This window comes from Carassius gibelio, chromosome B1, assembly GCF_023724105.1.
Source record: "Carassius gibelio isolate Cgi1373 ecotype wild population from Czech Republic chromosome B1, carGib1.2-hapl.c, whole genome shotgun sequence".
Lineage (NCBI taxonomy): Eukaryota > Metazoa > Chordata > Actinopteri > Cypriniformes > Cyprinidae > Carassius > Carassius gibelio.
In genome coordinates this window covers 8,803,482-8,816,387 of record NC_068396.1, presented here as the reverse complement: position 1 = coordinate 8,816,387, position 12,906 = coordinate 8,803,482, and the positions used below count along the sequence as shown (strand labels likewise).

At 34.4% G+C, this 12,906-nt stretch overlaps 1 protein-coding gene across 1 annotated transcript in view; it reads left to right on the top strand.

Annotated features, from left to right (window-relative positions):
• LOC127949210 (protein sidekick-1) overlaps positions 1–12,906 on the top strand; it is a 199,493-nt gene that overhangs the window by 31,595 nt on the left and 154,992 nt on the right. The window lies entirely within an intron of this gene.

Genomic DNA, 12,906 nt, shown 5'->3' with positions numbered 1-12,906 from the left:
CATTTCTAGACATACTGAGTGTATAGATTGGCATATTTGGCATTTGTTGCCCCTGTATTCCACAGTAATTGGTTGCCTCAGGCCACAGAATAAGGACACAGGGTTGAATTTTTGTGCTGTAATTGATTGATTTCCCCCTTTTTTTCTGAGTTGAATTGTTTAGATTCTAGCTTGTATATTTGCATAAAAGTGTCTTTGTTTAATGCTATTTTAGCCTTTTAATTTGGATGGTTGATGATGTTTTCTTACATTGAGAAAATTGCTGCATGGAAAACAGGCAACTAGCATTATTAACCCCAACCCTCCACCCATTTTTTTTCCTGTTTACACATTTCATGTGAGTTTCCATCATTTTTTTGCTTGCCCAGACTAAATAGTGAGTGCTCAAGTAGGTTAGGTAGGACCATTTTACATTAATAAATCACCCCCAAATGAAGTCACATTTTCTCCTTTGTATCATCAGTTTATTCCATGAAACATAGAAGATTCATTTATAAAGTGTATGTTTTCTGAATATAATGAAAGTGAATGAGGCCTGGTGCTGTAAAAGCACCATATAAGTATAATAAACATGGTTGATATGACTTGTTTTCTGAATCCTTATGATATCTTTAGCATGGTAAACAGACTGAAAGTCATTCTTCAAAATATATTTTTATTTTAATTGCATAGAAAAGCCATCAGTATTGCCATCTATATCAATATTGATTAGCCATCAATATAATTTAATGGACCTAAGCTAACATGAACCACCAATGAACAGTTGTAATGTTAGTTAACGATGTTAGTTAATGTGTTAACCAATAGGACCTTATTGTAAAATGTTACCCATTTTTCTAAATATTTCAAAGAATTCTTCTTCGGCGAAGAAAGAAATTTGTGTGCATTTTCAACAGAATTGTCATTTGTCAATGAACTATCGCTTTAAGACCTTCACTATCCAACTGAAGAGACTCATTGATTCAGAGAAATAAAGGAGAGAGATCATAAGAAAGTGAGAGAAGTGCAGAAGAGAGGCATGTTCTCAACATCCAGCCTCCCACCACTCAACCTGAATGAGATATGGAAGAAGAAGCAAAGGAAAAAAGAGCGAGAGAGAGAGAGTATTGGTGTGATAGGAGAGAGACTTGTTATCAGTCTTCATTGAGATAAATGAGCCGTCTGTATGAGTTCGGCAGAGGGAGAGAGATAGAGCGTACATGTGTGAGTTTTTGTTAGACACTATCAGTGTACTTAGGCTGCGGTTTACAAGTGAAGGAGAATGGACGGACACAGGGTTATCTGCAAGAGAGAGCAAGAAAGGAGAAGGACATGAATGCTGAGGTTAAACAGAGGGTGAACTGAGACAACAACATCAGTGGTTGGTCAGACTTTCAGCAGTGCTCACAAATAAAAGAGGATTTGTGTGAGCGTGTGTTTGTGTCCTTTATAACCATCATTGCAGCTATTTTTTAATAAAATAAAATGTTTGTGCTTTTGTGACGATCAGGCAGTAGGACATGGCACTAACATTGATTCCCAGTGAGATTACCATGCTTTAAGAAACTTTTCACCTTGAACACAGTGTACACTTCTTCGGATAAAAGCATCTGCCAAATACATATATGCAAATAAGTAAAATGTAAAAATATCTGAGAACGTGACATAACTATATATTATATGTATTATTATTATTATTATTATTATTTTATGTCTGCCATTAACCATGAAACTGTGTGTCAAACTAACCTGCAAATATCATAACAGATGTACAGTGTATCATAATATACATTTGAATTTATGCACAATTGCCTCAGATTGTCAAAACTTTTAATGACCCTAAATGAGAAATTGTCGCTCACACACACACACACACACACACACACACACACACACACACAGTCATATAGGTTAATTAATTATTTATCAGTTCAAAAACATTTGACATGGACAAAATAGCAAGGACAAAATAACCTGAATATATTCTTGGTAGATTTTGGCATATTTTGCCTATTTTTCTTGATTTTAAGGACCTTCACACTGTGATTATATCACACTATTTTATATTAAGCACCGGCCACTTTTAAATTTAGTATCTCTGTTGATATTATATGGTTTGTGAAATGGGAATTTAATAATAGGCTTCTGCTAATGTTTAAAAGAAGCTGTGGGAGACTTGCCAAGAAAAATGAAACTGGAAAACTGTTGCATAACAACCCTCTCGAGCATACATAGAAACTCATCAGTCTATTCAACGATAGTGTCGACAGTTGCTAGTTTACAGGTGGCCACAGCTGTGGGGGAAATGGATCTCTGTTAATCAGGTTGGCATGAGGCCTGTAGTATCATATGCCTCTAATGTATGTGGACGTGTCAAGTGTCAGCAGTTGTCTGCTTGAGTTTCTTACTGGAAGCATCTGCATGGGTATCATGTATCTGTCTGTGGTCAGCAAGTCACACAAACACTCTCACGGATTGACACTCTGAGTGAATGCCCTCACACACACACCCTTCAGATAACTCAGGGCTTTCAGATTTACCCAGGGAGAAATGGGATACTTTCTATAACTTGATTTTAACATGAGCGGTAACAACTGGAGCAGGTGGCTGCTCTTTATGCGTGTGTATATGTGTCAGGGGTGTTTTCCCATAGGAGGCAAGCGAGACAGGGCCTGCTTGAAGAACTCAGATTAGAAGTCAATCATTAAAAAGTAGACCTGTGTGATATTGCAATAATTGCTCCATGTAATAACCTTTTATTGATATTTGCATATTATACAGGAATGTAACGGTACAACAGTATCAGTTATCTTAAAAGTTAAAGATTTTGAATTGTGTGTCATATAAAGTAACGTGACATTCAGCCAAGTATGGTGACCCATACTCAGAATTCATGCTCTGCATTTAACCCATCCAAAGGGTACACACACAGCAGTGAACACACACACACCGTGAACACACACCCGGAGCAGTGGGCAGCCGTTTATGCTGTGGCGCCCTGGGAGCAGTTGGGGGTTCGGTGCCTTGCTCAAGGGCACCTCAGTCATGGTATTGCCGGCCTGAGATTCACACGTTTTACTTTAGATTAAAAAATATATTATTATTTATTTATTTTTTTGGGTGGGGGGTAGCAATTTTTCAACAATACTCATTACTATAATACATTTTTATTGAATTTGTTTGCTTGAAGAATCTAGATGAAAAGGTAATCAGTAAAAACTAGTCCTAGGTAATATAGCAAAAAAGTATACCTATTTAATAGTTCATTGTTTATATATATATATATATATATATATATATATATATATATATATATATATATATATATATATATATATATATATATATATATATATATATATATATATATATATTTTTTTTTTTTTTTTTTTTTTTTTTTTAAGGATTCACATTTTCATTAAGTAGTTTGTTTCAATTATCAACTAGTTTTCATTAAAATTAATAAAGTAATTAACTAATATTTTATAAAAATAAAATGATAAAATTAATTTAAATTAAAAATGAATACAAGAGAATATATAATTATTTTATTTTCTAATCTCCACTCATATTAATTTACAAGCACCCATACAATGCATAGTACTGAGGAAAGTATCTTTTTTCTTCTTCTTTTTTTATACCCTAACTATGGCAAATTCACACCTACTTTTTGTCTGTTTTTCCATTATGTTAAAATGAAGAATTGCCTCCATTGTGCTTCAGTTGGTTCATAAATCCTGCCAACTAAATAATGTCCACCTATCATGTTCAGAAACACCCTGAAATGTATCTGAATGAGTCAAATTGATGGAATAAGAGTAACAACTGACCACTTTTAGTCACATCAAAAACATTACAGTATTATTTGCCTGTTGACAGTGTAAAGAAAATGGTGTATATTATTATAACCATAAATCATGTAAACATCAAGTGAAACTGGGACATGAATTTGCATCAAACTAAAAACAACCAATGAGAGTTTTCCACCGCATACCACTACTGAATGTGTATGCCTGCGACTGCATGTGTAATCTCTATTGTCATGAAGTAGCACTTCTTAGATTCCTTTCTTTATTAAATTCCCAGTTCCTCTCCCACCAATTCCCAATTCGTCCCCAACTCGGAACTAATCCTCTTTACTCCTAAACTTCTCATGGGCAGATTTTTTCCTCCCTCTCTCTCTCTCTCTCTCTCTCACACACACACACACACACACACACTCAGAATTCCTTAAACTGAAGTTAAGCTCTAGAAGTGGCCTGCTTTATCCACTGCCCACCGTCTCCATTTCCACACTTATGTATGCTAATGAAAATGTATGCTAATGAATTCTACTTTTTAAAATCAATTTGGTCAATCTGTCGTACTATACATAGATATTCTTTTCCAGAGTTATGCAGCATGGTATAAAATATCACTTTGGTGGCCATCCAGCTTTTATTAATCGAGTTTCAGGCTTTAAATTAGTGTAGTGTATTTTTCTCACTACAAGCCAAACCTTGAACTCTTTTTCCGTGATGTTTTACTGTGGTTTTGGTCTAAGTAAAACTTGTCTTTATGGATTTATCCTGCATTCAGGTCATTTTGTATAACATGCTGACATCAAACCCGTCATGGTGTCTGCAATGTCTGTATGGTGTGTGTGTGTGTGTGTGTGTGTGTGTTAAATGGTAGATTAGCAAAGACCCTTTTTGTTGGTATTCCAAAAAGGAGCTTTCACATAAATCAAAGCAATTAAAGGATTATGTTGATGAATAGCACCAGATTTTACATGAATTAAACAGTGCCAGGTTTTGTGCGTCATTTCTGTATGTTTTTATATTCTTGAGTGCAATACAGATATTGGTGGCTTCTGAATATTTTTACTTATGCATTTGATGTGTTCATACCCTCTGCGGCTTCAATCTTTTTAGCTTTTTAAAGTTATAAAAGACATTTATCACTATCCGAGGATTCATGTCAATAAAGAAATCATAAGACTTGAGATCATAAGTTGAGAAAAGAAAAAATGGGTTTAATAAAGTATAGCAAAGGGGAAAAAGTCTTCTCTTTCCAGTTTCTTTCATGGACGCCTTGTAAACTGTTCAAGTAGCATGACGTCCATGTTAGTACATAATAAATTAAAATTCCTGTGGTATCATATCCTGTTCCTCGTATTCATAAAATGTAGTGTACCAGTCTTTTATTTACTCGAGTAGCTTGTTCAATGTTATTTAAATTATCTAACAAGCTAGGCTGCTGATGTGTTCTAATCTCTCTTATTAGAGAAGTTCATTGAAAAATCTTCACCAATGCACAGATTCATTTTCAAAAGCTGACCCTCAATATCAAGAGTGGCCAACAAGGTAATTAAAAAACATAAAATCTTATCTCCAAGTAAATGTCTAGTGAGCTTGTGAAACCACCGACTTTATGAAATGAGTAACTACATCATTAAAATATGTGCTTCTTTCAAGAACATCATTCATCCCATATTCCTTTCTTTTGGAATCTATAGCACAATGAACCCAAAACATTATTTTCATCCAAATACATATATTTATCTAGAAATGATTTACTACTAATGTGTTTACAAGATTATTTATTAAATTATGTGTATGTCTGAGCTTTGCACATTTAGATTATGTAATATTTGTCAAATCCTTTATGTAAACTTTTTTTTTTTGGGGGGGGGGGTAGTATAGTTTAGCTGCATCCATGTTAACTTAGCATGAGGTTTTCTTGAAAGGTCTGCTTTAAAGGAGGTGCTCTTACCTTGATGCTAGTTTCTGGTTATGTCAGCTTTCTTCAAATAACTTGTCGGTTATCATTATTCCAGCTATTTTAGATGTGCAACCTAACAAAATCATTAATTTTTATTGTGCAATTAAAAACATGCATCTAATCATCACCTTGTTAACACACTGAGTGTGATATATGGAACAATGTAACACTCAGTTTAGAATAAAATGGATGATGACTAATTATCAGTTAGTGTATTTTTAGTGTAAAATATGGAAAATATACATTTAAATGGCAATTTATACATTTGCACTGAAGTATTTCATCTAGAGTAGCATTGAGCTGTCATTAATAATATTTTATTGAATATTAATATAATATTCATGTAACATGTATTTATTTATTTGGTGAGTAAACCCCTTCAAGGTGTTGAAAGGCCCATCTGCTTCTCGTTGGGGAACTCATCACCCTTCCAGGGTTTGTTTTGAGAGACAGATTGGCAGGCTGGTCATATTTTTATACCAGAATAAGTGTTAAACCTTTATTATGGTTTAAACAATTAGTTTTCAAAAGTTTTGTCCTGTCTTCACTCCCTGTCATGGGTCATTTCTGGTACTAGGGCTGGGCAATATGACCAAAATCTTATATCAAAATACTGTATGAGTAATTTTATTTCACGGCAATGATATATGTCAAGATATAGTTATAGTTTTGGTTTAAATAAGGTCTTTATGACAATTTTTGATGCCATATAAATTTCATAATTCGTGTAAAACCAGTGTCAATATCACTCACACACACACACACATACAAAATACTAGCCTAAATAGAAAATAAAAGTAATTACATTTATAAAAACACTGAATATTAATCACGATGTAAACTAAATACATATTTCTTAGTATTATAGTTTCAAAATTGATTTAGTCTACAGCAGTGAGAGATTTTCTTTCTTTTGTTGTTTGATTAACATGAAAGACACACAGCAGTAATATTAGACTGCTGTCACTTTAAGAGCTTCCCAGATCCAATATACTGTCATATACTATCATGTCTACCAGTATATAGTCCCCTATTTGGTATAGTCACTAAAGAAAATGATTTCTTTGTGGAACAAGCCCGCCTAGACTTTTCACACTTTTTCTCCCACGCAGCACTCAAGATACACACTTACAGGTCAGGATGTCCAGCTATATGCATACAGTAAATGACCACAAAGAGCCAGTTATCTTTGGAAGGCTCTTTGCACTGTTAGTTTGTACTTTAATCATTGTCAGTAAAAGCCAGGATATTTATTTTTATGCATGTCAAATCCATAATCATTTATTAATTTGTTGGAAGAGATAAAACATTGCCATCGGCTCTAGGTGTCCATTTTTTTCCTGACTTTTCCATTAGAGCAGAGAACCGGAAAGAATTCTGTATATTTGAGCTAACACAGGAAATGCTTCTGAGATGTTTTTGTACACAAGATCTCAGTGAGTGTTCATAGCTTTCAAAGGCTTTTGAATTAATCAACACAGAGAAAGTGTTTGAACATTTGACTTTTCAGAATTTCAATGTGTGTTTTAATTTATTAAAAAGTGAACTTGGGTATTATGCTAAATGTTATTGCATTGCTGTCTGAAACTAAGTGATAATGAGTTGAAAGCAGTTAAATATCATCTTTTATTTCTCAGCTCTCTGTAATACTTGGAATACACCTAGTGTCAATTTTGAAAACGTTCAAATACACGTACAAGTGTATGTTCTCCAAAGACTTTCCTTCTTTCAATATGGATTGTATTTGTTTACTTAGATACTAACTTGAATTTGAATTTTTTGAGCAATGTTATGATCATTCAAACCTGCCTGCATCTAAACCTTTGTATGAAACTGGCAAATCTAATGTGATTTGAGAGACCTACATGAATGGAAGCTAGTCTAAGATCTATGATGGTTCTTTTGGTTGCATTTGGCTGTTAAAGGGATAGTTCACCAAAAAAATTTAATTTGATGTTTATCTGCTTACCCCAGGACATCCAAGATGTAGGTAATTTTGTTTCTTCAGTAGAACACAAAGATTTTTAACACAAACCATTGCAGTCTGTCAGTTTTATAATGGAAGTAGATTGGAATCATGGCTAAAACATACAAAAAAACATACACAAACAAAACCAAATTAAACCCTGCAGCTCGCGACAATACAATGATGTGTAAAGACACAAAACGATCGGTCTGTGCAAGAAACTGAAAAGTAAATAACGTATTTTACCTCTGATTCATGCAAGCTACAAACTGTTAGAACTCTCCTGAAAAAAACACTTTTTTCTAATTTATGATTTGCTGTCTGTCTGAATCATAGAAATAAATGTGATCATATTTTTCATTGCATCGTATAGCATCAAATCGCAGTGTGTATAATTGAATGGAATGGAAATCGGATTACACTGTGTCATAATAGGGGTGAATCGTTTCACATCATTAGCTGCTTCATAAGTATCTTAAATGTATTGTATCATTGACTGTGTATCGAGATGCGTATTGCATCGGCATCAGTTGAGATGCACATCCCTTTTCAATTCTGGTGTCAGATTAATAATAATAACATGATTGAGACGTATCTGATTTTCTGTTCCACAGAAGAAAGTCAGTCATACAGGTTTGAAACAACATGAAGACAAGTCAATGATGAAATCCCTGTCTAGAAATGGGTTAAATTTTGCTGAGTGCTGTGGCAGTAAAAGAGTAAATGAATGAGTCCCACACATGTATGCAAAGCCACTGTCTGACCCTGCCTCCACTTTCCACATTTAATGAAACTATTACTGCACTCCGGCACTGACTGGTTTGTCTTCAGCAGACTACAACCCTCCATTTTCCAAAATTGGGAAGAAAAAAAGAATATTTGTCTATTCATGGTTCACAATCCAGAAATCCAGGAAAATGAGGTTATGGAACTGGATAAGTGCCACGTGCTCGGTGTAGATTTTCCCTCTAGAAGATGGATGGGGGGAAAGGGATCTGAAGAAAAAGTTGAGGGTAAATATATAGCAGAAAGACCAGCTGTGTTATGTCATTAGTTTAACGTCAGACGGATTAGCAGTTTTATTTTCCTGCAAGCTGAAGCGGAATGTAAATGATGGTGGAAAAGACATAACTACTTGGAAAGGAGAAAGGGCAGCACGGTGTGACTGCTGCAAGAGATACTGGGAGAAACGGATAATTGGTGCGAGGTGTAAGCCTGTCAGGTCCTATACCGGTATTCACAGCGTTTACGTCTCTCTCTGTCTCTCTCTCCCTCCACTCGCTCACGTTTTTTCCACATTAGAAGTGCTTGCTTGAATCACTCGCCTTTCACTGTAATCATGATTCACCACAATCATCCGTGGTGTGTATGTATGTGTTAATCATTCATCTGATTCATTTATCTCAAAATGGGACTGGGGGGCAAGCTGGGGTAAAGAAAAAATATGGCAAAAGAAGGAGTGTGGGGGAAAGACAAATCCTGGATTAGATTCTCTTCTCAGTTTACCGTTCAACAACTCATTCCATGTGCTTCATCTCTTTCTTAAAGCAATAGTACCATAAAAAATATATATATATATTAAATGTATCATTTATTTAGTTGTTCCAAACTCATTTGTCTTTCTTTTGTGGAAACTTTTAACCTTAAAAAAAACACTGAGGCACCATGAACAATTTGTTCTGTTTTTCTGTTTTTCTGAGTAAATGACCAAAATGTAGGTTGGTAATAACAGAAAATGATAAAATATTCTTTTGACTGGGTGAATCATTCCTTTAACCTTTAATGGGGCCATATTTAATAATTTTATGCCATTTTATTTTTTTTCTTCTGGGGTCCATTTATAATTTTAATCAAGGTTCCTGCATGATTCATCATACTTCATTGCGATTAGCAATTTCTTTTTGTGGTAATTGTGAAGACATTTTGGTAACAGTTTAGTATAGAAACCAATTCTATCTAGTAACTAGTTGCTTATTAGCATGCCTATTATTAACATATTGGCTGTTTATTAGTGCACATATTCTGCATGACCATATTCTATCTTATCCTACCTAATATCTAAATTTAACAACTGCCTTACTAATTAATAATAAGTAGCAAATTAGGAGTTTTATTGAGGTAAAAGTGGTAGTTAATGGTGAGAACTGTGTGAGAAATGTTTAAAGCTTAGTTTGTTTCATTTAATTGACGCACCAAGTCTGTGATTAGTTTAAATGTCATTTTTGCACCATTACCATAGTGTGAACAAGACAACAGAAAACCGAAACAGTAGTTCACACTCTTCATCTGTATGAAGTGAATCAAGTTTAGATTTTATAGTCTGTTTTAGGCTTTAAAGTACTGGTGACAAAAAATGAAAGTATTTTTGTAATATAAATAAAATCTAATTTTTTCACCTTTTTTTCGCTCTGAAAAAGGGCAGTTTTATGAAAAGGTTAGTGCACAACCTTCTGATTTCCTTCAGAAACCTGTTATCTGAGCATGGACCATTTTACCACCAAATTGTCTTTTGAAAACATGCTATATACTGTCCCAACATATGCTACTCATTTCTTTAAAAAAATGGGCTGTGTGTGAACCACAGTTAACTTCCAAATTATCCAGGGATTTACAGTGTTGATGAAAATCATATGTATACTCATTTAAACATACAAATTTGGTTCTTAATTATCTGTCAAGGAACAAAAACATTTGCATGTACCCAGATATTCCATTAGAATTGGATTGATTGCTCAATCTGATGGAAAAACCTTCATGTAAACATCTCAGCTGATCCAACTGAGCTCGATCCCAATGAAATATCAATCAGCTTGAAATGAGTGGTGTAGACCTGATATAATCAATGTGGAAAAAATAAACACAAATAGCTTCTGCAGATGTGCAGTCATTTTTGTAACATTAATAAGTAGTATAATACTGTCTAAATGGAAAGAATGGAAAGAAAAATGCAACATTTTGTGTTTGTAATGATGGTGAGGAAATTATGGCAGAATATATATGTTTTTAGTATTTATTCAACAGTTAAACAGTAGCATGGATGTACAAATTGTCTTTTTGTGTCTTTATATAGCAATATGCTAATATTTGAAGATTATTGTTGTAGACTGAAGTTTAGAAGTTCTTTCAATTCTGTCAGACATGAATATAGTTAATATAATATTGCATGCTTTTGTGAGATGCTCAGTTTAAACTAAGCAAATTTTAATGAGTTTATATTTACACAGCAGTTGCTAACCTTTGAATGCATACATGGAATGACAGCACAATCACAAGCTCCACAGGTGTGTGTGCGCGTGTGTGTGTGTGTGTGTGTGTGTGCTTATGCCAAATGTCGTTAAACACCATCTAAACTAACAAAGTCGACAGCTTGCTTCCCAAGAGAGAATCACATTGCATCTCACGGAAGAAAAACAAGTGGGAGCATGTTGTTTGGCTTGGCTTTGTGATATTTCTTTGTCTTTGTGTGTGTGGTTTGTGTGTCGCAGCTCATTCTAACAAAGCAGATGGAGAGAGGTCGGTATAATGGCTCCGGTGGGGTTTGTCCCCTGCTGATGACATTATCGCAATGGCAGGTGTGATGACCTCATAGTGGGGTACCTGATCAGACTCAGGGCACAACCCTTCACCATCTGTCCATCATGGAATGAGACTTCCTGTGGACATGGGCTGCATCACAATTTGTGTGTACTATTTGTACTATGTAGTGTGCAAGATTAGGATTAGTGCATCCAAAATCAGAGCATAGTTTTGAAAAGGTCCTTAAATTATTTACTATTAAATTGTTAATCCATTAAAACTAAATTTGCAGTAATATTACCTAAAAATCTGTGTTTTACAGAAAAGATGGAGCTTATGAGATTTCTTATGCTATTTTTTATTTGTTTGAATTTATCCAGATACAGTTCTTAATGCATTACAGTACGTCCCTATACCAATAGTCCATTGTGTAGCTTCCTGTGGATATAGTTATGCAAAGTGTATAATGTATAAGATTAAAATTTGTGTATCCGGAATCATATTTAAAAATAAATCAATAAATAACATATCATTCAGGTATTTTTGCCGCATTGTTTTCTGATATGAAATAATGCACCTGTGTACACTTATATTGCAGTTATATTCCCCAAAACACCTTTTTGAGATTAAAGGGGAATTCCAGACTTGTTGATCTGTTTAATTTTTATTTTTTATTTTTAAGCAGGGACATAAATTGTTAGTGTGTTTCATCTTATTCTTACTTTAGCTCACTTTCACACTGCAACATTTCAGAGCATGGATCAGACATGAGACAGCTTGGTAATTGGTCTGTTGGGTTGTATTGTTTTCTCCCCAGTTCCAAAACACTCCAAAGGTCATTTGAAGTTATAGTAAATAATAAGCATCTAGCTGAAGTTAGCAACTAGCTACATTTATTAACTTATTATAATATAATGAAGGAAAAATACAATTACAGAGGGTTATGATCATGCTAATTTGTCTGCAGTGACAATATGTTGTCCCTTTTATTCGGGCATGTTTAAATCATTTTCTGGGCTACCAAAATCTGAAGAATGAAACTGAAATTTTGCAAGCCCTGAAAAAAAAAAATATATATATATATATTTATATAGCATTTATTATAGCATTTATTATAGCATTTATAGCATTTATTAGCGTATAACTGATACACCAGCTTTGTACTGTACATACTCAAAAATTTGTGCTTTCCCATCAGTGATGCGTATAGCTTATTAAAATTCCATTCAGAGGCTTTTGAGAAACCTTGAACTCCTCAAACTTCTTTTCTTCTTTTTTTTTGCTCCTCTCATCTCTAGGGGCACACCTTTTCTGTGGATGTTGCTGTAGTACTAATTGCTAATTTAATGTGTACTGCATCAGTTACAGAAACTCATTACTACAATTTAGATAGATAAGCTAAAAGGTATCTGAAAACTTTCTGAAGAGAAAGACAGGGGTCAAATTTAACAACTTATCCCAGGGGGTCATTTCAGGGTGTTTGGCTAATTTGCGTGTTTGTTTTGTGTAGGAGGGTGGCAGAGCTGGCAGATCAATAGATAGACAGATACGCAGAAAGAGAGAGAGAGAGAGGGAGAAACAAAAAAGGATCGAGACAGACTTCAACTTCATGGGTTTCGCCCAGTTGGCAGTCTGTCTGTGCTCCATGAAGAACCCGTAAAGGAGGTTCACAGCACATTGAC